The 26,594-nt window shown below is 45.6% G+C and overlaps 1 protein-coding gene across 6 annotated transcripts in view; it reads right to left on the minus strand.

The window, feature by feature from the left end:
- Window positions 1–6,098, minus strand: part of zgc:77752 (uncharacterized protein LOC393862 homolog) — a 44,121-nt gene extending 38,023 nt beyond the window's left edge. For 4 of the 6 annotated variants that reach the window (XM_038811694.1, XM_038811693.1, XM_038811692.1 and 1 more), the window contains exon 1: window positions 5,852–6,096. The gene's annotated coding sequence lies outside the window, so the exon portion shown is untranslated. Of the gene's footprint in view, window positions 1–5,851 lie in introns of all 6 variants that reach the window. The other 2 variants (XM_038811695.1, XM_038811691.1) reach the window with 2 other exon arrangements.
- Window positions 6,099–26,594: the final 20,496 nt, after the last annotated feature.

A 26,594-nucleotide genomic window follows, 5' to 3' on the forward strand; every position in this document is an offset into this window, starting at 1 on the left:
GACACCATTCAAACAACAGCCGAGTCTTCCCTAGTGCCCTGGCTAATATTTAGCCCTCAAATCAACCACATTGAAAACAGGTTACCCATTACTGTTGCTTGATTGCTACGTGGAAGCTTGCTGTGCGCAAATTACCTGTCACAGTTCCTATATTACAACAGTGATTACACTTTGGCAAAATACCAATTTGTCTGGAAAGTGCTTTGGGATGGCCTGAGGTTTAAAAGGATGCTATATAAATGCAAATGTTTCTTTGTTTCTCCAGCAGCACTCACTCTCTTGGGTTCACAGTGTAATGATTAGTTCACTGCACGAAATACAGCCACACAGCGAATACCCAAAGGGGTTTGTCCCAAAAACGGACAGCACCTTATGTGGGAGAGGGAGGGGAGAAAGACCAGGAGTGAAATGAAGGGTCCACATTCATCATCACGACAGAACTTCGACACGCAGACCAATGGTTGACCAGTCTGCGAAGTTCAAGGAGAGATATTAGGGGGTGGTTCAGCACCAGGCAGCAGGACAACATACCCTGTACAAGACGACCATGTAAAGACACCCAATAAAAGCAAAATACTGGGGACGTTGGAAATCTGAAATAAGACTGAAATAAAACAGAAAATGCTAGAAAAACTCAGCAAGTCTGGCAGCAGCTGTGGAGAAACAGAGTTAATGTTTTGAGTCCATATGGTTCTTCTACAGAACTGAAAGGGATAGAAATATAATGAATGATGGGCGGGATTCTCTCAGCCTGGGGCCGGGCCGGAGAATCCCCGGAACCGGCGCAAATCGCGCCACGCCGTCCCGACGCCGGCACGCGATTCTCCGCTCTGCGGAGAATTGGTGCCATTGGCGCCGGTGTGGTTGGCGCGGCGCCGGTTGGGGGCTGCTCTACGAGGTCGGCCCGCTGATTCTCGGCCCGTTGTAAAAAAAGCCAAGTCCCGCCGGCGCCGTCCACACCTGCTCTCAGCTGGAACTCGATGTGGAAGGGTCGGGGGGCAGCCTATGGGATGGGGGGGGTGACCCCGGGGGAGGCCTCCGATGTGGCCTGGCCCGCGATCGGGGCCCACCGATTGGCGGCCGGCCTCGGGCTGGCGGCCTCCTTTCATCCGCGCCAGCCCCTGTAGTCCTGCGCAATGTTGCGCCGGGACGTTGAAGGAAGCCACTGTGCATGCGCGCGTTAGTGCCGGTGCCACTGTGCACGTGCGGATCCCGCGGCGCCCATTTGACGCCGGGATCAGCAGCTGGAGCAGCGTGAACCGCTCCAGTGCTGTGCTGACCCCCTGTAGGGGCCAGGACTGCTGATCCTGAGGCCGTGTTGACGCCGTTGAGAAACGCGACGGCGTTTCCAATGGCGTCAACACTTAGCCTCAGGGTCACAGAATCCCGCCCGATATGCTTGAGGAGGGAATGGAGAAGGTGGCGCAGAATAGGAGCACAAGGATAGGTCAGAGTTAAGGAGAAATGAACAAAGATGTCACCTACTGGCTGAGACACAAGACACAGGAAGGTTGAATGGATTCATTTGAGGCAGGTTTTCAAATTGATAATCCAGATGTACCAAATTAGTGATCCAAATGCGGGAAATTAGGGGTAACTGAGAGTCCAGAGTAATCCACATTAGCCAGACAAGTCTAACTATATTTCTGATTCGTTAATAAAGGTGAGTACTAGACACCATTGTTGGGCCTGTGATCTCAATGCTTATATATTTGCATGGTGTATGCATGTGAACTTTAACCTGCCTGTGTGTTTGTTGGTAAAACACTCAGATGTAAAACAGTATCAGTGTCTGATGATCCTGGTATGTGCTATACATCCACAGTAACTTCAATGATGGTCGAAATTTGTTCAGTAAGTATATACGAGTGAAGCATATTTTCTTGTATTGCGTATAATTTGTTTCTTAATAATATTAGTACATGGGGCTAAAACAGTGCTGTTGTTACCTCACCTGGGGCTAAGACAGTGAATTCAATTGCATGACGATGATTTACAATATTTTTTTTTAAATTTAGAGTATCCAATTCTTTTTTTTCCAATTAAGGGGCAATTTACCATGGCCAATTCACCTACCCTGCACATCTTTTTGGGTGATAATTTACACCATTAGAAACAAAATGTTTCTGTGACTCTGATGAGGCACAGCCATTTGGAGAGATTCCCGTCACATTATTAAACATCGTTGATGTATTCTGTGTCTCCAGACACAAAATGCTGAATAAGCATTTAACTACACCAGCTGTGTCTTAAATTATAGATAACCATTGATGCCTATACAGGAGCAACAAAAACCAATTGCTAGTACCATGTTGATTGTAAAACACACTGAGTAAAACACGTCTGGCCTGTGTCAGGATGGAGGATAATAAATGGCAACAAATATTCCATGTTCCGGAACTGCAGAGGCTTTTGGGACCAAGAGTCATGTAAAAGTGTGACAGTAGAATGATAAAGTGTGACAGTGGAATGATAAAGTGTGACAGTGGAATGATAAAGTGTGACAGTAGAATGATAAAGTGTGACAGTAGAATGATAAAGTGTGACAGTGGAACAGCAAGAGATTCACCTCCTCGGCCTGATTCACTTTAACCTTTCCTCAGCAAATTCACTCGAAATCACAACAGTCATAAGATAAAAAAGTTATTGCAGAGAATGCTTTAGTACGATGGATGGCGGAGGCAGATGTCAGTCTGCAATGTTAACCCCATCAGTTTGTGACAGAATCCCCATTCACAGAGTCAGCCTACAACTAAACATTTGTCTATTTTGTTAGTTCGGGCAGTTGGGCTGAGGTTAACCAGGTAGAATACATGGGGTTGATTACCAGTTAAGACTAGGTGAGCAGTGGTTCACTTGTTAGTTGGGCTGGAGGTTACCAGTTAGAGTATGTGTGGCTGATGGTCTATCCCTAGCTAGGGTACATAGGGCTCAAACTCACTAGTTACTGCACATCGCTGTGGGCCACCAGTTAGCGAAGGTGTATGTTTAACTGGAGACTATTCGTTAGCCCAGCATTGTCCAAAACATGAATTACCGTGTTTCATTTAATTAATACAAGATTAATAGTTCCATTAGGTCGGTTAGCTAGATGGCTGGTTCATGATGCAGAGCGGCCAACGGTTAGCGGCCAGAGGTTCAATTCCCGTACCGCCTGAGGTTATTCATGAAGACCCCGCCTTCTCAATCTTGCCCCTTGCCTGAGGTGGGGTGACCCTTAGGCTAAATCTCAAAAAAGAGGAGAGCAGCCTATGGTCCTCCGGGTCTATGGTGACTTTCATTTCATAATCTCCCTCTTTGACCAAGCTTTTGATGATATGCCCTAATATCTCCTAATATGGCTGGGTGTGAGAATTTGCTTCACAGCACTCATGCAAAATGCTGCGGGAAGTGTTGTTATGTTAAAAGTGCAATATAAACACAAGTTTGTTGTTGGAAACAGACCTCAGGGGGACATCAGCTGATGAAATGAACAGAGACACTTGGCCGATGAAATTTAATGCATAGAAGTGTGAAAATGCATCGAAGTGTGAAAATGTATAGAAGTGTGAAGTGATACATTTTGGAAGAGAGAATAAAGAGAAGCAAGGTAAACTAAATGATACAATTTTAAAAGGGGTGCAGGAACCCAGGGATTTATGCTCAAAGATTTGTGGCTGGTAGGACAAATTGATAAGATTGAAGAAAATACATGGGTACTGTGGCTCTATAAATAAAGTTAGAGTACAAAAACGGAAAAGTTAAATTAACCTTTCCTAAATCACTAGTTAGGCTCCAAATGGAGCATTGTGACCATTCCAGGCACCACATTTTAGGAAGGATGTCATGGCCTTGGAGAGCTGCAGTGCAGCTTTATTAGAAGAGCATCAGTGAGGAGGGATTACAGTCATGTGGTGGGACTGAAGAAGCTGCCGTTGTTCCCCTCAGAGCAGAGAAGGTTAAATGGAGAGTAATAAAGTTTTCAAAATTATGAAGAGCTTTGATACAGTAAGTACAGAGTGTTAGCTGCAGGGTTGATTACCAGAGGACATAGGTTTCAGAGAATTGTCGCAAGAGTTAATAGGGAGATAAGGAAACTTTTTTTTTTATTCAGCAACGCCTCATGATTGGAATGCGCTGCCTCAAAGGGTAGTGCAAGAAGATTCAATAACTTTCAAAAAGTTACACTTAGCGGGCGGCACGGTGGTGCAGGTTAGCACTGCTGCCTCACAGCACTGAGGACCCGGGTTTGATCCCGGCCCCGGGTCACTGTCCGTGTGGAGTTTGCACATTCTCCCCGTGTCTGCGTGGGTCTCATCCCCACAACCCAAAGATGAGAGGGGTAGGTGGACTGGCCACGCTAAATTGCCCCTTAATTGGAAAAAAAAATTGAGTACGCTAAATTTATTTTTTAAAAGAATCACACTTAGAATCCCTACAATGCAGGAGGAGATCATCCGGCCTACCAAGTCTGAACCCACCCTCTGAAAGAGCACCCTACCCAGGTTCACATCCCTGGACACCTAATTTTCATAGAATTTACAGCGCAGAAGGAGGCCATTCGGCCCATCGAGTCTGCACCGGCTCTTGGAAAGAGCACCCTACCCAAGCCCACACTTCCACCCTATCTCCATAACCCAGTAAACCCACCCAACTCGAAGGGCAATTTTGGACACTAAGGGCAATTTATCATGGCCAATCCACCTAACCTGCACGTCTTTGGACTGTGGGAGGAAACCGGAGTTCCCAGAGAAAACCCACTCAGACACGGGGAGAACGTGCAGACTCCACACAGACAGTCACTCAAGGCTGGAATTGAACTCTAGACCCTGGTGCTGTGTGGCAGCTGTGCAAACCACTGTGCCGCCAACTTGAAAATAATTTTAAAATTAGCGCTGTGGGGCAAGGAGCAGGGAACTGGAGCTAATTGGATACTCTTTCAATGACCTGGCATGGGCATGGTGGGCCGAATGGCCTCATTCTGTGCTGAAGATTCTATTATTCTATGTCAAGTGCATTTACTTTGTTGTAAGTGGTTTTCTGCTGAAATTAATGGAGCTAAAATAGTGTTGCCATCGTTGCCGCAGTTTGCCAGTGATTTCAGTCGAGCTACAATGAGTTAGATTAAGTGACACTAGTATTAATAGTTATAGTAGGTGGACTGGAATCACTAGTTAGAATACATGGGCAGGTATTACTAGTTGATAGTACCTCAGTCTGGTGTCACAAGTTAGGGTGTGTGGAACTGGGGATCATTAGTTAGATTTGGCGAGAGTGAGAGTTACTATTGAGAGCCTGTGGAGCTGTAGGTTACTAGTTACAGTCCTTGGAGCTAGCAGTTACTTGTTAGGGTCCTGGGCTGGGATTACTAGTTAGGGTCCTAGGGCTAGGGCAACTCATTGGGGTCCTGGGGCTAGGACTACTAGTTAGTGTCCTAGGGCTAGTGGAACTCGCTGGGGTCCTGGGGCTGAGTTTAACAGTTAGATTTCAAGGGTTTTGATTTACTAATTTGAGTCTATGTGGTTAGAAGTCAGAATCCTTCTGGTTTTGGGCTAGTTTGAGTTTGTGGGATGGCTGGCTACTAGTCAAGAGCACATGAAGCTGGTGTCACAAGTTAGTTTGCAGCTGACTGAGGTATGTATGCTAGGTAGGGATGGTGAGGGTTAGTTGATCCCTCTGCCCAGTTTATAAAAGAGCTTCCAGGCACTCGGTAGTTTGATTGGAAAGGCCATATTAAAATAAAATGTAAGAATGTTGAATTATTTGTTTAAAAATAGGAATATGAAATTAAACATTTTAAGCCTGGCATCAGTCTGAGCCAGTACAGTAATGAATTAGTCCTGCAGTGCCCGATAGAGACGGCCAGACTCACCTGTTGAGCTTGCAGACTTCCCTGATGCACAACTCCTTGTTTTCTGATGTTTCAAAGCATTCACATTTGCATCATTGAATTTCTGTCTTGGAGAATAGTACCAGCAAAGAGGCTGTACCTTCACCAACCTCCACAACTCACCTGTGCTATTGCACCAGGAAGCACGCTGTCCGACACACTAATATCAGGTAACCATGGTGCCTTTGGTTTACCAGATAGTTGCACCTGATTCTGTCTGTGAATACAATGTCTCTGCAGGGTCCTAGTGCACATCATATTCCAAAGTTCCAGTCTAGATGTTTACTACGATGGGTAAAATTGGCATTTAGCTTGCAAGCCAAATTCCAGTGTCACTACCATTTGGCTGATAGAACATAGAACAGTACAGCACAGAACAGGCCCTTCGGCCCTCGATGTTGTGCCGAGCTTTGTCCGAAACCAAGATCAAGCTATCCTACTCCCTGTCATTCTGGTGTGCTCCATGTGCCTATCCAATAACCGCTTGAAAGTTCCTGAAGTGTCCGACTCCACTATCACAGCAGGCAGTCCATTCCACACCCTAACCACTCTCTGAGTAAATAACCTACCTCGGACATCCCTCCTATATCTCCCACCCTGAATCTTATAGCTATGCCCCCTTGTAACAGCTACATCCATCTGAGGAAATAGTCTCTGAACGTCCACTCTATCTAACCCCCTCATCATCTGATAAACCTCTATTAAGTCGCCTCTCATCCTCCTCCGCTCCAAAGAGTTGCAGGGAAGCATCAAGTGCCCACCATAATGAGGCAATCTACCCTACTACTCTCCACAAATCCTGCAGTAGTTTATCCACAGCTTCAATTACTGAATAAAGGGACCGGATAGCACAAGTGAAGATAGCACAAGTGAGGATAGCAGGAGTGAGGATAACAGGAGTGAGGATAACAGGAGTGAGGATAACAGGAGTAAGGCTGAAGGATTAGGGGAGAGAAGATGCATGGCTCCTACACAGCGACAGTGACTTCTTTGGCTGTGAAACCTTTCTGAACATCCTGAGATTGTGAAAAGTGTTATATCAATGCAAGTCTCTTCTTCTCGCAAGAGAGAAAATAGGATAAAATGATCAGGAATTAAGGTAATATGAACGGAAATCAAGGAATTGTAGATAAAAGGTGTGGAAATAATAGGGAAGAGGTGAACACAAATTAGATAAAAGAGTGAGAATAATCAAAATTTAGTTTTCATAGAATTATATAAAGATGCCGGACATTGAAACTGACAAATGAGAGATAGTCGCCGATGACCTTGACCACTGGAGGTTGATTGTTTGGAAAGGCATTGAAGGAGGTTAGCAGAAACTAAAAATATAGCTGGCCGGCAAAAGAAAGCAGAGGTCAGAAAATTGCACAATTCCCAGTGCGACAGAGGCTGTCATGCCAGAGTGGGATTCCTGAGCCGCACTAGGCAATGCTTAACAGAGTTGACCACAGTGGGGAAAAACCATCATCTTAGGAGACAGAAGGCTGCCATCTGCAAATAAAGTCATACAATGCGGTAGGAGGCTATTCTGCCCATTGTGTCTATGCTAGCTCTCTGGCAGAACTATTCCGTTTGTTCCATTCCCCTACTGTTTACCCATTGCTCCTCAATCCTTTTCCTTTGTTTTCGAGTATATCCAATTCCCTTTGAAAACCACTATTGAATCTGCTTCCACCACACTACCAAACAGTGCATTTCAGATCATAACATTCTGTTGCATGAAAACACTTTTCTTCACCCCTATTTTGCCAATTATCCTAAATTCTCAGTTTAGCGATACTCCTGACAGTGGGAATAGTTCCTCCTTAGTTACTCTATCAAACCGTTACAATTTTAGATGGCATCAATAAATTCTCTGCTCTAATGAGAACAAACCCAGCTCCACTGGTCTCTCCACATAACCAAGTCCCATCTTGGTACTACTGTATTCTTGTAAATTTCTTCTTTTCCATCTGATTGGCCTCACAAGATTTGTTTCTTCCACATTCAATGTTAATGATTGATGATAGTGGGATATATATCCAATCAGGTCTGGGATCTACTGAAACCAAACCTGGAAACTGCTGTAACCATGACAGAAATAGTTATAACATAGACAGAGGCCTACCTTAACCAAAATAGAGCTCTACCACAATAGGATAGCAGATTAAAGGGCATGAGGACTGAGCAGAGAGTGGGATAAGACTGGGTGGAAAATCAAAAGGTAAGGGAGAGTGGTATTAGAATGGGTGACATCTCAAAGGGCTGGGGGAATGAGACAGAGAGAGATTTGGCTGGATGTGACATTAAAAGTCATGGAAACTGAGTAGGAGAGTGCGCTAAAATGGGACGGGATATTAAACTGTTTGGGGCATAATAAACAGGACAGTGGGATTAGACGTGGGGGGATATTAATGGTATGGGGAGTAAAGGGGAGAGTGACATTACACTGGATGGGATATTATTAGAAATGATGCGTTAAGAGAGCGGGGTTAGACTGGGTGGGATATTAATGGGAACAGGGAGTAAAGGGAAAAGTGGGATTAGGGGCTCATGGGGAAAAAAACACCAGAATTGGGGGAAATCAATGATTTCAGGTTCAGGAGTGGACAGATGCATAAAGACAGACTCAAGACACTGAAGGCACACAGACACATACACAGCTGCAGAGGGCAGGCAGACACACAAACACAAAAAAGGCATAAACACAGATGGTAAACAGACACAGATGACATACAGACACAATTAAACACAAGGCAGCAAGTCCTTCACAGACTGCATGCAGACAGATGCATACACAGATATATGGACAACCACAGACAACACAGACACAGATGGCGCAATAACAGACTGATACACAGTCACTGAAGACACAGAGACAGACACACACCCACTGAGTAAACTGCGGACATATGGACTCAAAACACCAAACCTCTCCGATAGTTTTTTTTTGTTATTCTTTCATGGGATGTAGGTTTCACGGGTAAGGCGAGCATTTGTTGCCTCTTTCTAATTGCCCTTGAACTGAGTGGCTTGGCACACCATTGCAGAGAGCAGTTCAGAGTCAACTACATTATTGTGGGTCTGGATTCACATGTAGGACAGACCAGGCAATGGTGATAGATTTCCTTCCCTAAGGGTGATTAATGAACCAGATGGGTTTTTACAACAATTGACGATAGCTGTTATGGTCATCATTACTGAGACTATCTTTATATTCCAGATATATTAATTGAATTTAAATTCCTTCAGCTTCCACAATTACCAAGTGGGCGAGAGGCATTCATTTTCAGTGCGTTACCCTTTTCTTTTCCCTCTGCCTGCTCACCAGAAAACCGAGAGGTGGAACTGTGCGCTGAGGATTGGACCAAATATTGCCCTGGAAGCGAATGTGTGGTGTCAGGAGACCACTCTCCAAAGCTTCCTTTCCTTCTGTTCTTTGCTCATTGCCTCCCTACATATGGGGGTAAAAATGGAAGGTGTCTCTGCCATTCCTCAATGACACATGTATTGGTCCTTGCCTGACCTCTGGCCATATTCCTGCTCCCAGAATCAGAAATGCAACAGGGGCATTCTGATGGGGCACAGTTTGCCAGTTCCAGGGTCGCAGTACCATTGGCTTGAATTTCAGCTCGGGTCATTTTCAAAGTCTTGGTTCTCGCGGTACATACTTCATGTTTCCGCCTTCCAACAAACAAAACCGCTTGAAAGAAAATGGAAGTGTTGGGTACTCCTGCAGATTGAACAAAGTGTGTTTCCTCTTTAAGACGTAATGACCTGACCTAATTGTAAGATAATGTGCCTAAGGATTAGCTTCAGCCAAAACACACTGAGTCAGCTGAGGCGCTGATCCGATGTACTGTCCATCTGACTGTGATTGAGTCACTGGACGAGTCAGATCATCATCATGGGATATGAACATGGACACACAACACCCCTCCTTAAAAACACACATGCAGACAGAGTGCTAGACATTTTCAGGCACAGAAAAACTGCACACAGGCTCACAGACATGGAATCACACACCCACACACAGGCACGCACACAGACGCAGTCACTGACTCACATACAACATACACACACATTCTTTAAACACAGTCATTGTACAGATATACACAGAGAGGGGGTCATTTTCATCAAGCATTTGTCATCTGCCCAAATATTTCTTTGTGAGACTTGGTGTCAAAATCTATTTACTCACAGCTGTGAAGAACTTTGGGATATTTTACTTTGTTAAAGGTGCCATGTAAATGCAAGTTGTTGTCGATCACTATTTAAGGGCAGCACGGTAGCACAAGTGGATAGTACTGTGGCTTCACAGCGCCAGGGTCCCAGATTCGATTCCCCGCTGGGTCACTGTCTGCACGTTCTCCCCGTGTCTGCGAGGTTTTCCTCCGGGTGCTCCGGTTTCCTCCCACAGTCCAAAGACGTGCAGGTTAGGTAGATTGGCCATGATAAATTGCCCTTAGTCACCAAAAGAGGTTAGGAGGAGTTATTGGATTATGGGGATAGGGTGGAAGTGAGGCCTTAAGTGGGTCGGTCCAGACTCGATGGGCCAAATGGCCTCCTTCTGCACTGTATGTTCTATGTTCTACTATCTTGGATCTGAAATTGCTCTGAGTTTTTAACATATCGATTTTCAGCAAGAATCCCTTGCTTTTAAAAGTTAATCCATTCATTTACGATGACTCCTGCCAAAATTGCAGAGAGGGGAGCTTGAGAGCGACCTACACCAGGGTTTGCTGGTACTTCCTCGTGGATTCTGAACCCCTCATTTTCTCACTTGTACTATTCCATCCTGTACATCGAAATATGGCTCCTCCATGCCTTTTCTCGACAATACTCCAGCGAGGGCCTAACCAGATTGTTTGAGATATTGAATTACGTTTGGTGTAAATGAGAGCTTTTAGTGCAGTAGTTTGCAGACACAGTGGGCTGAATGGCCTCCTTCTGTGCTGTAACAATACTGTGATCCGGTGAGTTTCCTTTTGACAGGTTGACTTAACAAGTAATTAAAGTGCTCGGAGGAACAAAGCTTAGTCAATCATCTGTTTCTTTTTGCCTTTAGGCTTTGAAATCCCGATGGGAGAAATATATTTACTGAACAGCTACCTCTGCTTGTTAAAGAGTTCAATGTGCTCCTGTTTCTCCGCAGCGCCATACCATCACTCTGTACAGAGATTTTCAATGATACACACAGTGCCTAGATATTGGGGCCCATATTGGCCGGCATTGGCCAATCAGAGTCTGGTAACTCTGGTAGGCTCAACAAATACAAATGAGCCTATCAGCAGGAAATGCTGAGCGACATCAGACTGATTAGTCGAGTCTACTTAGAGCGGGAAAACAGACTGGTCTGAATATTGAGGCGGGGTGGGAACGAGAGGCGACAAGGTGAGGAGGGAGAGAGGCAGAGGTAGAAGATCCTGTTTTCTCCTAGAATTTACAGTGCAGAAGGAGGCCATTCGGCCCATCGAGTCTGCACCGGCTCTTGGAAAGAGCACCCGACCCAAGGTCAACACCTCCACCCTATCCCCATAACCCAGTAACCCCACCAACACTAAGGGCAATTTTGGACACTAAGGGCAATTTAGCAAGGCCAATCCACCTAACCTGCACATCTTTGGACTGCGGGAGGAAACCGGAGCACCCGGAGGAAACCCACGCACACACGGGGAGGATGTGCAGACTCCGCACAGACAGTGACCCAAGCCAGAATCGAACCTGGGACCCTGGAGCTGTGAAGCAATTGTGCTATCCACAATGCTACCGTGCTGCCCTCGTGAAAAGACGCAGGTTTCTCGGACCAGGGCTGAGGGCAGGCCAGCCAGCAATAGCGAGGCGAGGCACTAGGCGCGAGCTAAAGCCACAAATCAAGGTGAGCCAGCCGATCACTAGCCGTCAAACAGTGAGGGGAGCAGGTGAGGGGCACACCGACCCCCAGGGCTGAGGGCAGGCCTGCCAGCAATAGCGAGGCGCCGAATCAAGCCATACCAGCATGAGAAGACAACAAGTGAGGCAGGAGGCTGGCTTGAAGACCCCAGGCGAGCGAGGTTAGTGAGATTGTGAGAATAGGAGTGAGGAGTGTGAGGGGTGGGGGGACACTGTGAAGGGAATGGGAGTGGGTTGGGGGTGAAGAGTGTGAGGGTGATGGGGGACCACGGAAGGAAAGTGTGTGTGTGTGTGTGTGTGTGGAGAGGGGCGGGGGGGGATTAGCCAGGGATTCATGCCTTTAGGGAGGGTGAGTGGATAGGACAGCACAGTGGTGTAGTGGGTAGCATTGCTGCCTCACGGCGCCGAGGTCCCAGGTTTAATCCCGGCTCTGGGTCACTGTCTGTGTGGAGTTTGCACATTCTCCCCGTGTTTATGTGGGTTTCGCCCCCCACAACCCAAAGAAGTGTAGGTTAGGTGGATTGGCCACGCTAAATTACCCCTTAATTGGAAAAAATTAATTGGACGCTCTTAATTTATAAAGAAAAAGGAAAAAAAAAGGGGAGGGTGAGTGGGTTAGGACCAGGTTGCATTTTGGAGGGAGGAAAAGTTTGTGAATTTGTGAGGGGGGATGGTTAGAAGAGTAAAGTGAATGTTGTTTGAAATCAAGAATCTCAGCTTCATAGTTGAGAGATGAATCCAATTTTTGCAGAGCTTGAATTAACATGGGATTGACTGAGCAAACATCTGCTCGTTCAGTAAGTGCATTGAAATCAAGATGAGTTTCTTTAGCAATAATATAATAATCGCTTATTGTCACAAGTAGCCTTCAATGAAGTTACTGTGAAAAGCCCCTAGTTGCCACATTCTAGCACCTGTTCGAGGAGGCTGGTACGGGAACCCGCGCTGCTGGCCTTGTTCTGCATTACAAGCCAGCTGTTTAGCCCACTGTGCTAAACCAGCCCCACAATATGAAGCAACACTATCAATCTGGCTGTCAAAAATGTAAAGAATTGGAGGCGAGGCAAGAGCCTAAGCTAGGCAAAAAGACAGTTTGTCATTTTACTTTAAAAAGTAAAAGACTTTAAAAAGGGTCGCGCAGTAGCAGTGGTTAGCACTGCTGCATCACAGCTCCAGGGTCCTAGGTTCGACTCTCGGCTTGGGTCACAGTCTGTGTAGAGTCTGCACGTTCTCCCTGTGTCTGCGTGGGTTTCCTCCGGGTGCTCCGGTTTCCTCCCTCAAGTCCTGAAAGACGTGCTGTTAGGTAATTTGGACGTTGTAAATTCGCCCTCAGTGTACCCGCCAGAGTGTGACGACTCGGGGATTTTCACAATACCTTCATTGCAGTGTTAATGCAAGCCTACTTGTGACAATAATAAAGCTTATTATTTTTCAAAGTTCAAAGTATTAAACAGTGCACAAACTGCACATTTATCCTCAACCACTAAATGTATGGGTGAATTATCTGATGGCTTAAACTTGCCGATTTTCAGAGATACCATATCGCCTGAAAAAGTTGAAACAAGAAGTAGGGCCCAATTCAACTAATTGGGAACAAAGTCCCATAGCTAGCGCGTTTAGCCACGTGTTTCCCAATGCTCGCAGTGCAGAGAAACACATGGGCTATAACAACGTGAATCGCGTCGTACACGGGGCTTCAGCTGGGAACGTGGGCCTGAGGCTGCACATAACCCCATTTTGTACACTGGGGAGCTCTGCTCGCCAGAACTCCCCAGTGCAGCAAGAGATCGGGACACCATTTTTAAATGCCGTCCAGATCTGTGGAGCCCAGTAAGCAACCCCCAATCCCTCCCAGTCCCAAATGCACAATGGTAGGGACCCCAGCTCCCCTAATACCCACACAGGGTACCCCAGCCCAATCATGCACATGCACAAAAATGCCACCAGTGTCCCTGCCAGGTGCCACCTGCAGCAACAGGGTATAACCCTGCCCAAAGGACACTCAGCTGGGAGTCTCTGATTCCCTGGGAGACTCCCTTGAGTGCCACTCTGTCTAGTCCCTGTTTTTTTTCAAAAATTAAATATACTTTATTCATAAAATCTCTATTAAACATTACGGAGCATTTTGAAATGCTCCGTAATGTTTAATAGAGATTTTATGAATAAAGTATATTTAATTTTTGAAAAAAACAGGGACTAGACAGAGTGGCACTCAAGGGAGTCTCCCAGGGAACTTCCATCAAAGTTGCATATTCACTTGGCTTTCTTACATTCAATTGGGATGACATTCCGCACGTTTCCCTGTTTACTTTACAATTCTTTCGTCAGTATTTACGTTGTCATGTTTCTTTCAATGCCTTTATACATTGGAGTGCTAATGACCCAGACCGAGGGGTTTTACACTGTTACCAGCCCCTCGGTGTACATTTGCTGGTAAGACCTTACACAGTGGTCTTTCCCCATTGCGCCTTGGCGGCAGCTGCCCCAAGCTTGAGTGCGTCCCTCAGCCCGTAGTCCTGGACCTTGGAATGTGCCAGTCTGCAACACTCAGTCAAGGACAATTCTTTGCACTGGAAGATCAGCAAGTTTCGGGCAGACCAAAGAGCGTCTTTCACCGAGTTGATGACCCTCCAGCAGCAGTTGATGTTTGTCTCGGAGTGTGTCCCTGGAAACAGTCCGTAGAGCACAGAGTCCTGTGTCACAGAGCTGCTCGGGATGAACCTTGACAAATCCCACCGCATCTCTCTCCAGACCTTCTTTGCAAAGGCACATTCCTCAAGGAGGTGGGTGACCGTCTCATTTCCCCCACAGCCACTCCGAGGGCAGCGCGCGACGGTGCTGAGCCTTCGGGTGTACATGAAGGATCTGACGGGGAGAGGCCTTCTCACCACCAGCCAAGCTAGGTCTTGGTGCTTGTTTGAAAGTTCCGGTGGCGAGGCATTGTGCCAGATGGCTCTGACAGTCTGCTCAGGGAACCATCCAAAGTCCTCCACAGTCTCCTTTTCCCTGAGGGCCTCAAGGACATTACGTGCTGACCACTGCTTCATTGCCTTGTGGTCAAAGGTGTTTTTCTTGAAACATTTTTCCACGAGGGACAGGTGGTACGGCACGGTCCAACTACTTGGAGCGTTCCGCGGCAATGAAGCCAGGTCTATCCTTCGTAACACCAGGGACAGGTAGAACCTCAGTATGTAGTGATACTTGGTCCCTGTTTGTGGAGGCCCATTGCTGATCAACACTTGCCTGAAATCTCCGAAGCAAAGGGGATGAATTCCAAAGCCTCAGGTACCTCGGGAATCTGCACATTACAGTGAGAGTAGCTGGCTCACTCTAATATGCAGATTAGCCAAAAAGTCATCCCGCCCACAATGAGCGGGATTTAGATTGCAACGTCTTGCGAGACGTTGTGAGCCGGGTAGATCCTGGGAGTGGGGTCGCCCGGCTTTTATCGGCCATCCTGCGCCGCACGAGCTGCTTTTCGGGTGCAGACTGGTCATTGGTTCGCACCCGTGGACTCTGAAATGGTAATGGAATTTCAAGATATTTCTGATTCTTCTGTTGAAGTGAGGGGACAAACCTGCCCTGAGGACATTGCCTTATGGCCAAAATCTGTTCCACTGGGTATGATAGAATATTTTGTACTAAATAAACTAGAATACATGTGTAATATGGAAAATTTGAGAAGGGATTGGAGGCCAAAAGCAGTTTAGAAGTCTTCAGAAGTCCCATTTTCTAAGGGTGAGAAGAAATGAGATGATGAAAATGAGAATTTCCATATCCATAGAATCCCTACAGTGCAGAAGGCCATTCGACCCATTGAGTCTGCATTGACCTCTGAAAGGGCACCCTACCTAGGCCCACTCCCCTACTCTATCTCTGCAATCCCACCTAACCTGCACATCTCTGCACTCTAAGGGGCAATTTTAGCATGGCCGCTCCATCTAACCTGTACATCTTTGGACTGTGGGAGGAAACCAGAGCACCTGGAGGAAGCCCACGCAGACACGGGGGGAATGTGCAGACTGCACACAGACAGTGACCCAAAGCTGAAACTGAACCCGGGTCCTGGAGCTGTGTAGCAGCAGTGCGACCGAGCAACCATTGGTTGATTTTCGGAAGCCTCAAAGGCAATTTGCTGTTATGTTTGCAAATTATTTCCTGACCCTAGTAAAGGGAAACAAGCATTCGTTGATGGGTACTCTGGCTGTTGAAATGTTGGAAGAGATATTGTTGATCATGAAACTTCCAACGCTCATTTTAAAGCTATGTGTGCGTTCGTTCAAAGCTGTAAATTATCTGGAGGAATTGATTCTGATAGGAGTGTTCCTGTTGGAGGAAAGTGCTGAGACGTGGTGTTGCCACAGACAAACTGCTGTCTTCTTTGGGACTACCTCCAAGAGGGACTACCTCTAAGTGGGGCCGGTTTAGCTCACTTGGCTAGACAGCTGGTTTATGATGCAGAACAAGGCCATCGGCACAGATTCAATTCCCATACAGGCTGAGGCCCGCCTTCTCAACCTTGCCCCTTGATTGAGGTGAGGTGATTCTCAGGTTAATTCACCACCAGTCAGCTCTCGCCCCATCCTCAAAGGGGAAAGCAGCCTATGGTAATTTGGGACTGTGGCGACTTTACCTCACCTTACCTCGAAGAGGGCATGGTGAGTCATCACTGTTAACACGAAGAGCAATTTTTCAACCTGCCTTGAAATTCTCAGTGAATTTGATGAGCTTCTCAAAGATCATTTGAAAAGTTAGCAATATTGTGACGAGATGTTTTAATGCACAAAACCCACAATGACTTCATTTTAATGGCAGAGCTGCTCAGAAGCCAATTTACTAGGGAGGTAAAAGCTGCCAAATACTATTCCACAATAGTTGATTTAACAGCAGATGTGAGTCATGTGGACCAAGTAACATTCATTTTAAGATATGCAACGAGCAATGGTGAAGTTGTAGAACAATTTATTTGTTTTGTTCAGATACAATTCTACACTTCTGAGTGAAGACAACTGTTTTGGAAATCATTGCAAATTTAGGTATGGACATGAAATATGGCAGGAAGAAATTTAGGTCTACAATCAAGACTGCACAATGCAAGCCCCTGTGCATTCTTCATACATAGAATCCCATTTATAATAATAATAATCTTTATTAGTGTCACAGTAGGCTTACATTAACACTGCAATGAAGTTACTGTGAAAATCCCCAAGTCGTTACACTCCGGCACCTGTTCGGGAACACTGAGAGAGAATTCAGAATGTCCAAATCACCTAACAGCATGACTTTCGGGACTTGTGGGAGGAAACTGGAGCACCCGGAGGAAACCCACGCAGACACTGAGAGAACGTGCAAACTTTCGCACAGTGACACATTTAGTCTAACAGGTCTGCACCGACTCTCTAAAATAGCACTCGACCTAGGCCCACTCCTCCGCCCTGTCCCCGCAACCCTGTTCATTGATCATGGCCAAACCACCTAACCTGCACATCTTTGGACAGTGGGAGGAAGCCAGAGCACCTGGAGGAAACCCACGCAGACACAAGGCGAATGTGCAGACTCCACACAAAGTCTCCCAAAGCCAGAATTGGACCAGAGTCCCTGGCACTGTGAGGCAGCAGTACTAACCACTGTGCCACCATGCCGCCCTCTGGAGAAAGAGAAGATTATCATTGAGACTTCCAATGTTATTTGTGATACAATAATGGTACAATTGCAGAGTAGAAGTGAATCTCTGAAGAAAACCTGATTTATTTTTTGACAGAAGTTTGGATGAGATAAGTGAAAGCCACTTCAGTAAGAACTTAAGTAAATTCTACTGGGAGAACATAGACACAAAATGTTTTGAAGATAAAATGAAACAATTAATTCATTCATTGCCAATGATGAGCTCTGTGTTTCGAGACCATCCGCTGATTTGCACAGACTTAGATGTGATGGTTTGCAGGCAATCTTTCCAATTGTGGAAATCATTCTGAAAATATTTTCACAAATGCTTCTGGGATACATTCCTTTTCTGTATTGAAAAGAGTTAAAAATGGTTTCCGAAGTACGATGAGTCCGACAAGTTCAGCAATATTGATGATTGAAAATGAATCTTTACAAGATTTTAACCTACAATGATGTAATTAATAAGTTTGTGAAGAAAAAGTTTTGGAAAAAAAGCCATCTAAATTGCCATGCCAACAAGGTATGAAGCAACACAATCTTAAAACATCTCTCCCTCTTCTATATTCTCTTGGTTAAATTCTGTTTTTCAAAATGGACCATTGGTGGGCTGATATAATGGCTGCAACAGGTCACATGCTGCCCACCATACCTCTCACGACTGGCCTCCAAAAAGTCTCTTCTAGGGCAAAGAACAGAATCCCGCACACACAGCCACTGATATTGGACTTGGACTCACTGGGCACTCCACTCACTTCAATCTACGGCTACACCTTCTTTGATTTTTGTGAGAAGTAAGGAAGTTAACTCTTGAAACTGAGTTAGACTCTGAATGATTCTGAACGGCAGCATTTTTTTTTTTTTACATTTTAGATTACCCAATTATTTTTTCCAATTAAGGGGCAATTTAGCGTGGCCAATCCACCTACTCTACACATTTTTTGGGTTGTGGGGGCGAAACCCACGCAGACACGGGGAGAATGTGCAAACTCCACACGGACAGTGACCCAGAGCCGGGATCGAACCTGGGACCTCAGCGCCGTGAGGCGGTTGTGCTAACCACTAGGCCACCGTGCTGCCCTCTGAACGGCAGCATATGCATCCTGTTGATTGGATTATTTGTTCCTGCACTGGCTTGTGTATTCAGCTGACTTTTTCCATCTCGTTGCTTATCAGCAAGTTCCATGCTTGATCGTCTCAAAACACTCATCGTAAATTGACCACCTTTACCGTCATTCTGAGAAAACTTAAGCCTGGATTTCAATTCAGCAATTATCCATAGAGGTGTGTTTTTACATGTGAAAAAGCACTAAAGCGGTGATCAATTTGTGTATTTTTACGGCTTGCACCTATCTGGGGTGGGGTAATGAGTAGTGTGACATCATGGGAGGGGGTGGTCCAGAAATGGAGGCGATCACGCAGCCCCACAAAGTTTAAATCTGCCTCTGACCCTATGTATTTCTGAAATTAAGGATTGTACCAGCCTGCAATGCCTCTCTGTACAGAAATTGAGATAGTAGCGCATTGGTATGGTGCTGTTTTGCAGAGGCAAAGTTAGAGTTGAATATCTTGCGGATCTAACTGAACTTTCTGGAGAATTCCATTAATTCAACCTCCATATTCAAATCTTTAATTTAAAAGAAACACACTCTCTTATTACATTGGTTAGGTCCAGCTAGAATATTGCATCTAACTCTGGCACGACAGTTAGAATAGTCCCAACAATTTGTAACTTCAATGCCATGGAGAGACTGGAGAAGCTGGGATTGTTCTTTACATCAAGCAAGCCTAAGAAGAGAAGAAATTATTTCCACTAGCAGTAGGATTAGTAACCAGAGGGCACATATAATTGGTGCAAGGACCAGATATGAGATAAGGAGCATTTCTTTATGCTGCGCGTTATAATGATCTGGAACTCCGAAGATTGGAGGATGCAGATTCAATAATAACTTTCAAAGGAAATTGGATAAATACCTGAAGAGAAACAAATTGCAGGGTTATTGGGAAAAGACAGGGAATAATTGGTCAGCTCTTCAGAGAGGTGGCATAGACATGGTCATTCTATGACTTCATTTATCTCCCATTCCCTTCATTGTAAACTTGCACGGTAGCATTGTGGATAGCACAATTGCTTCACAGCTCCAGGGTCCCAGGTTCGATTCCGGCTTGGGTCACTGTCTGTGTGGAGTCTGCACATCCTCCCCGTGTGTGCGTGGGTTTCCTCCGGTTTCCTCCCACAGTCCAAAGATGTGCAGGTTAGGTGGATTGGCCATGATAAATTGCCCTTAGTGTCCAAAATTGCCCTTAGTGTTGGGTGGGGTTACTGGGTTATGGGGATAGGGTGGAGGTGTTGACCTTGGGTAGGGTGCTCTTTCCAAGAGCCGATGCAGACTCGATGGGCCGAATGGCCTCCTTCTGCACTGTACATTCTATGATAATCTATGACTTGACAATAATCAGGTAGGAGGTTCTGGGGTTCTAGCCTCACTTGAGAATTGAGCTCACTAACTAAGCTGACACTCACAGAACAAATTCATTCCCATAATATAGGGATGTTGATCTATCACTGGGGGATTTAAAGTATTTTAATCAAAACTTTATATTGTAAATTGTATTGACCCTCCTGACATGCTTTCAGATGACATCTCAAGTTGGTTGCAGTTGGCATGGCAAAGTTATTTGTATATTGGGTCACTGGGGAGTTAGGGCTAATATTCACTGAGCAAGTTAGTTAGGACAAATCATTATACTTTAGTGTTGAAAAGGAAACATTTGCAGGCTGTGCACGGAAGTACTTTTTTAGAAAGGCACTGTTATGTAGGGAAACGAGGCAGTCAACTTGCACACAGCAAAATCAAAGATGAACATAGGAACACAGGAATTAGGAGCAGCAGTAGGCAATTCAGTCCTTTGAGCCTGCTCCACAATTCAATCCGATCATGGCTGATCTCTTCCGGGTCTCAAATCCACCTTCCACATCCCCCACCCTCCATATCCCTTTAACCTGTTTTTAAAAAATCAGAAATCTCCGTCTTGAAACCATTTAATGATTCTGATTCCTGCACTATGGGGCAATGAGTTCCATCAATTCATCACCCTCTGCGAGAAATAGTGCCTCCTCGTCTGTTTTAAATCTACCACCTCTCAACCTGTATCCGTGACCTCTTGTTCTCGATTGCCCCGCAAGGGGGAACATTTGGTCTACATTTACTTTGTCAATCCCTTTTAGTATTTTCTATATCTCGATCAAATCCCCTCTCATCCTTCTAAACTCCAGCGAGTATAAACCCAAACTGTTTAATCTCTCCTCATACGTCAACCCTTTCATCCCCGGAATCAATCTAGTAAACCTCCTCTGAACTGTCTCCAATGCCACCACATCCTTCCTCACGTAAGGAGACCAAAACTGGACACAATACTCCAGATATGATCTCACCAACACACTATACAATTGCAACAATACTTTTCTACTCCAGTCCTTTAGCAATGAATGCTAAAATTCATTTTGTCTTTCTTATTATATTTTGTACCTGCAAGCAGACATTTTTGATTCATGAACAAAGACACCCACATCTTTCTGCCCAGGTGCATTTTGAATCTACTTTCCAGTTAGATAATAATTTGCCTGACTATTTTTTCAGCCAAAATGGATAACCTCACTTATCCACATTAAACTCCATCTGCCAAATTTTGCCCCAGTGTCCTAGCCTATCTATATCCAGACTAACCTCATTAAGGAAGGTTGAACAGGTTGGTCCTATACCCACTGAAGTCAGATGAATGAGGTGACCCTATTAAAGCATTTAAGATTCTGAGGGAACTTGACAGGGTGGATACTGAGAGGATGTTTCCCCTGTGAGCAAGACTTGAACTAGGGGGCGCGGTTTAAAAATAGTCTCCCTTTTAAGACAGAGATGAGATTTCTTTTCTCTGAGGATTTATAAACTGTGGAATTCTTTTTTCAAAGAAAGCAGTGGAGGCTGAGTCATTGAATTTATTCAAGGTTGAGTTGATAGAATTTTGATAGACAAGGAAATATAGAATACCTACAGTGCAGAAAGAGGCCATTTGGCCCATTGAGTCTGCACTGATGCTCTGAAAGAGCAGCCTACCCAGGCCCTTTCCTGCCCCATTCCCCACCTAATCTTTGGACACTAAGGGGCACTTTAGCGTGGCCAATCCAGCTACCCTGCACATCTCTGGACTATGGGGGGGGGGGGGGGGGGGGGGGGAAACCAGAGGAAATCCACACATACATGGAGAGAAAGTGCAAACTCCACAGTCACCCATGGTCAAATTCAAACCTGGATCCCTGGTGCTGTGAGGCAGCAGTACGAAACACTGTGCCATCATACCTCACCAAGCCGTGTTTCATGGAGGTTCAACATGCAAAAACCAGGGAGGCACGTCTCACCTCGATTCTCACTCAGTCGAGGCTGTGCCATCAGCTCAATCTCCATTTCCCCCCCCCCTTCCCCCCACTCATCACACTGACCCCTTCCAACTAACCTGTTACCCCCTTCCAAGGGTCTGTATAACTCACAGCAGGGTGATGGGCCTGTGTTGGCGCTGTCAGCGGGTCACCATACAAGGCAGGAGAGTGATGACGACTCGCTCTGAGGGAAGCTTGGTGCTAGTTTCTACTAAGGAAATTATTCGTCTTCCTGCTGACAGTGCGTTCACACCCATCCACTGAATGGGATCTGCATTGGGGATTTGAGATCTTGGACCCACTATGCCCAAGGCAGGGGGCAAGGAAGCAGGGGGTGGGAGTGTGAGGAGGCCCATTCTGAAGATCAACGTGAGAAACCTCATATAGTTTTGCTCAAGAGGAAACATCCGCTCCATCTAACCTTGCAATCCATCAGTATAATAGACGACATGGTTCAGTCTTGTCCCAGTGATCTTTGCAAGCTTGGGAGTGGGCGAGGATCCTTTAGCCTTGCGCTTGCCAACCTGGATCTAGATTTAGATTGAATGTCAATGTGGCTTGGGAAGGGTTGCATGGGTTTTATTTTGTTTGGAGACTGATGCCTCGTGATTACTTTTGCTGGTGTACAAACGCCCAACCAACCAAAGGTGTAATACATACAGAATGATGTGAGGTCATCAATAGTTGTGTCTGAAGATAATGGAGCATTTGCACATCAATATGCCAGGTTGTCAGCTGTCTTAAGAACTCCCATTTGGAGTTCTTAACTAGCATTTTAACCTGGTGCTTTGCTTCCCTCACCTGCCATTCTTGGGCCATCACTCATGAAGGCCCTCGCGGCCAGGTTTCTGCCACTGAGCCTGGCTCTGTCGCTCAGAAGGGAAGTGGGGTGGGAGAATAGAAAAGCAATAGTGATAGGAGACTCAATGGTGAGGGGAACGGATAGGAGATTCTGTGGTCACGAATGAGACTCCCGGAAGGTATGTTGCCTCCCAGGTGCCAGGGACAGGGATGTCTCAGATCAAGTTTATAGGATTCTTAAGGGGGAGGGTAAGCAACCAGAAGTTGTGGTGCACATGGGCACCAACGACATAGCTAAGAAAATGAATGAGGATCTAAAAAGTGATTTGAGGGAGTTAGGTTGGAAGCTAAAGAGCAGGACAAGCAGAGTAGTGAACTCAGGATTGCTACTGGTGCCACGTGCAAGCGATGCAAGGAACAGAGAGCGAGTGCAGCTGAACACGTGGCTACAGGGCTGGTGCAAGAGGGAAGGCTTCAAATATGTGGGTCATTGGCATATCTTCTGGGGGAGGTGGGACCTGTACATGAAGGACGGATTGGACCTGAACTAGAGGGGCACCAATATCCTGGGTGGGAGGTTTGCTAGAGCTCTTCGGGAGGGTTTAAACTAGTTTGACAGGGGGATGGGACCCAGAGCTATGGATCAGAGGATAGGGTAGCTGTTGAATAGGCAGAAATAGTATGCAGCGAGTCTGTGAGGAAGGATAGGCAGTTGATAGGGCAAAGTTGCACTCAGTGGAATGGGTTAAAGTGTGTCTGTTTCAATGCCAGGAGTGTCAGGAATAAGGGAGATTAACTTAAAACATGGAACAGTACTTGGAACTACGATGTTGTGGCCATTATGGAGACATGGATTTCGCAGGGGCAGGAATGGTTGTTAGATGTTCCGGGGTTTAGATGTTTTCAGAAGAATAGTCTGAGGAGATGGGGGAGGCCCTAAATGAATATATTGCTTCAGTATTCACTAGAGTGACCTTGTTGCTCAAGTGAACAGTGTGAACCAGATTAACATTAAGATGATGTGCTGGAAATTTTGAAAAGCATCAGGATAGATAAGTCCCCTGAGCCTGACAGGATATACCCAAGGTTACCAAGGGAAGCAAAGGAGGAGATTGCCATTGGCGATGATCTTTGCGTCCTCACTCTTCACTGGAGTAGTACCAGATGATTGGAAGGAGGCGAATGTTGTTCCCCTGTTCAAGAAAGGGAATAGGCAAATCCCTGGGAATTACAGACCAATCAGTTTTACGTTTGTGGTGAGCAAAATATTGGAAAGGATTCTGAGAGATAGGATTTATGATTATTTAGAAAAATATTGTTTGATTAAAGATAGTCAGCATGGCTTTGTGAGGGGCAGGTCATGCCTTACAAGCCTCATTGAATTCTTTGAGAAGGTGGCGAGACACATTGATGAAGGTCAGGCAGTGGATGTGATGTACATGGATTTCAGTAAGGCATTTGATAAGGTTCCCCATGGTAGCCTCTTGAGGGTAGGCTCATTCAGAAAGTTAGGGGTTATGGGATACAGAGAAATTTGGCTGTCTTGATACAGAATTGGCTGGCCGAAAGACAGCAAGTGGTAGTGGATGGAAAATATTCCACCTGGAGGTCGGTGACCCGAAAGGATCTGTTCCAGGACCACTGCTATTTGTGGTTTTTATAAATGACTTGGATGAGGAAGTGTAAGGGTGGGTTAGTCAGTTGGCCGATGACACAAAGATTGGAGGTGTTGTAGTGTTGAGGGCTGTTGCAGGTTACAACAGGACATTGGCAGGATGTAGAGCTGGGCTGAGAAGTGGCAGATGAAGATCAACCTAGATAAATGTGGTGATTCATTTTGGAAGGTTGAATTTGAATGCTGAATACAGGGTTAAAGGCAGGATTCTTGGAATTGTGGAGGAAGCGGGATCTTGCGGTCCACATACATAGATTTCTCTAAGTTGCCACCCAGGTTGATAGGGTTGTTAAAAAGGCATATGTTGTGTTGGCTTGTCAGGGGGATTGAGTTTAAGAGCCGCAAGGTTTTGCTGCAGCTTTATAAAACCCTGGTTAGACCACACTTGGAATATAGGGTCCAGATCTGATCGCCTCATTATAGGGTGTGGATGCTTTGGAGAAGGTAGAGAGATTTTCCAGGATGCTGCCTGGACTGGAGGACATGTCTTATGAAGAAAGATTGGGGGAGCTAGGGCTTTTCTCACTGGAGCGAAGAAGGAAGAGAGGCGACTTGATAAAGGTGTACAAGGTGATGAAAGGCATGGATAAAGTGGATGGCCAGAGACTTTTCCCCAGGTGGCTGTCACGAGGGGGCATAATTTGTTTAAAATAAATTTAGTGTACTAATTAATTGTTTCCAATTAAGGGGCAATTTAGCGTGGCCAATCCACCTAGCCTGCACATCTTTGGGTTGTGGGAGCTAGATCCACGCAAACAGTGGGAGAATGTGCAAACTCCATACGGACAGTGACCCAGAGCAGGGATCAAACCTGAGACCTCAGCGCCGTGAGGCTGCAGGGCTAACCCACTGCGCATGAGGGGACATAATTTTCAGGTGATTGGAGGAAGGTATAGGTGAGATGTCAGAGATAGGTTCTTTACACAGAGTGGTGGGTGTGTGGAATGCATTGCCAGCAGAGGTTGTGGAGTCTGAGTCATTAGGGATATTTAAGCAACTCTTGGACAGACACATGGACAGCAGTAAATTGAAGGGGTGTAGGTTAGGTTGATATTAGATTAGGATAAATGGTCGGCACAACATTGTGGGCCGAAGGGCATGTACTATGCAGTACTGTTCTGTTTGCTGACCTAATTGGTTCCTTGTGCAGCAAAAAAAAACCTCACATTTATAATTTTTATCCTTGTGGTCAAATCTCTCCATGGCCTTGCCCCTCCCTATTTCTGCAACCTTCTCCAGCTGTACAACTGCCCAGAATTTATACATCCCTCCAATTCTGGTCAATTTTGCAGCTGATTTTAAATTACTCCACCATTGAGAGCATATCTTCAGCTGCCAATGCCTTCAGCTCTGAAATTTCCTTTTTTAACATTTTCGCTCTGTGACTCTACCTATGATCTCCCTTTCCTCTTTTAAGCTCCTCAAAAACTGACATTTTGGTGAACTGCCTTAACATTGCATGTGGTTTGATGCCAAGGTTTTATCCAATAATACTCCTGTGAAGTGCTTTTAGAGATTTTGTTACAGCAAAGCAAACACGAGATGCAGTTAAGGAGTACAGCTCTCCATTTCAATGGTATCACGAGGCCAACTTCGATTGACAAACGTCAAAGGAGAAAAGAATGAGAAACTGATGACAACAAAAGGACACTGCAGGTAGATGTTTACTGCCATAAAGTGACAAAGAACATAAGTGGAACTAGTAAATAAAACCCATATTCTTCTGCCCGTTAAAGCTCCCTCTGCACTATCCCATCAAACTGCTCGTCCATTTCAACGGGCATTTGAGATGTCATGTCAGCCAGACCTGGCAAGGACGGCAGATTTCCTTCCCGAAAGGACATTACAGTAGTGAACAAGATGGGTTTGTAACAAGAAGCGTTTCATGGTCATCAGGTTTTTTATCGAATTCTAATTTCACCATCTGCCATGGGGGGATTCGAACCAGGATCCCCAGATCCTGCTCTGGGTCTTTGAATTACTAGTCCAGTGACAATATCACTATGCCTCTGCCTCAGAGACCGGTGATGCAGACGGAGTTGTAATTAAGGTTGTCAGCACACAAAAATACAAAACTCTTCATTTTCTCTGCATTCCCCGCTTTTAATTTCGGATTTCCAAAGTTTGCAGCTCCTATTTTTAATAGCTGAGTTCGTAGTTTTGTTCTGTGGCATGTAATTGGTGAAACCAAGTCTGACCCTAAACAACCAGATGAAAGTGATTGTTGTCACTCAAGTACTGCTGAATTTAGGAAAGGGCTGTGAACAAACAAAAACAAC

This window comes from Scyliorhinus canicula, chromosome 11 (assembly GCF_902713615.1).
Source record: "Scyliorhinus canicula chromosome 11, sScyCan1.1, whole genome shotgun sequence".
NCBI classification, from domain to species: domain Eukaryota; kingdom Metazoa; phylum Chordata; class Chondrichthyes; order Carcharhiniformes; family Scyliorhinidae; genus Scyliorhinus; species Scyliorhinus canicula.